The sequence below is a fragment of the Carlito syrichta genome, unplaced genomic scaffold, assembly GCF_000164805.1.
Source record: "Carlito syrichta isolate Samal-C Ts95f unplaced genomic scaffold, Tarsius_syrichta-2.0.1 Scaffold314146, whole genome shotgun sequence".
NCBI lineage: Eukaryota > Metazoa > Chordata > Mammalia > Primates > Tarsiidae > Carlito > Carlito syrichta.
Window position 1 is genome coordinate 335152 of NW_007258242.1, and position 1830 is coordinate 336981.

Below are 1830 nucleotides of genomic sequence, written 5' to 3' on the forward strand. Positions count from 1 at the left end.
CTAATTATTATTTTTAATGACTGAAATATTTAATTTTATGGATTGTCTGGGAGAGGTAGCTCACACCTATGATCCCAGCACTTCGCGAGACCAAGGCAGGAGAATCACTTGGGTCCAGGAGTTTGAGGCCATCCTGGGCAACATGGTGAGACCTTGTCTCTACAAAATAAAAAATAAAAAATAGACCAGGCACGGTGGCTCAAGCTTGTAATCCCAGCACTTTGGGAGACCGAGGTGAGAGGATTGCCTAAACCCGCAGGTTTGAGACCAACCTGGGCGGCATGGTGAGACTTCCTATCTACCATAACTTAAAAAGTTGCCGGGCTCGGTGGCTGCCAGGCTCAGTGGCTCAGCCTATAATCCCGCGCCTTTGGGAGGCAGAGGTGAGTGAATTGCCTGAGCCCGTGGGTTCGAGACCGGCCTGGACAACTTGGCGAGACCTCATCTCTACAATAAATCAAAAAATCAGCCGGGCGTGGTAGCACGTGCCTGTAGTTCCAGCTACTTGGAAGGCTGTGGCGGAAGGATCACCGGAGCCCAGCAGGTCGAGGCTGCGGTGGCTGAGAGCGGCCACTGCACTCCAGTCTGGGCGACAGAGTGAGACTCCAACTCAAAAAAAAAAAAAAAAGTTAGCTGGGCGTGGTAGCATGCGCATGTAGTTCTGTCTTCTTGGAAGGCAGAGGCAAAAGAATCGCAGAGCCCAGCGAGTCAACACTGGGGTGGCTGTGAGTGTGCCACTGCACTCCAGCCTGGGCGACGGAGTGAGACTCCAACTCAAAATAAAATAAAATAAAATAAAATATAAAATAAAATAAAATGTTATGGATGTACTATAATTTATGTATCCATTTCTCTGTTAAGAGATGGCTGAGGCTGGGCGCAGTGGCTCACCTGTAATCCCAGTACTTTGGGAGGTCAAAGAGAGAGAATTGCCTGAGCCCGGGTGTTTGAGACCAGCCTGGGCAACTTGGCAAGACCTCATCTCTACAATAAATCAAAAAATTAGCCGGGCGTGGTGGTGTGTGCCCGTAGTTTCCGCTACTTGGAAGGCTGAGGAAGAAGGATCACCTGAGCTCAACAGGTTGAGATTTAAAAGGTGGCCATCAGCGTGCCACTGTACTCCAGCCTGGGAGACAGATTGAGACTCCAACTCAAAAAAAAAAGACATGGCTGAATTATTTTCAGGGATATGTGCTGTTTTTCCAGAATTCAACAATGATTGAAGTTGAGTCACTGGATCAAGAAGAATGAACATTTAGAAACCTGATAACTACTATTAAAATACCTCCTCTAAAAAGTCATACCTTTTAATAACCTTTTTAATGTTGTCAGTACATTTTGATTAAAGCCATATTTTAAAATTCATTATACTATACTTTGTGTATAATTTATTCTAAATCCTTTGGAAATTGTTTTCTCATGTATATTAAAAAACAAAACATGGCTGGGCACAGTGGCTTATGTCTGTAATCCCAGCACTTTGGGAGGCCGAGGCAAGAGGATTACTTGAGGCCAGGAGTTCGAGACAAGTCTGGGCAACCCAGTGAGAGCTTGTCTCTACAAAGAATTAAAAACTAGCTGGACATGGCAGCACACGCCTATAGTTCCAACTATTTGGAAGGCTGAGACAGTGAGACTCCAACTCAAAAAAAAAAAATTTAAAAATTAGCTGGGCATGGTGGTGCACGTCTGTTGTCCCAGCTTCTTGGGAGGTTGAGACAGGAGGACTGCTTGAGCCCAGGAGTTTGAGGCTGTGGTGAGCCATGGTCATGCCACTACGCTCCAACCTGGACAGCAGAGTGAGACTCAAAGTAAACAAACACACAAACA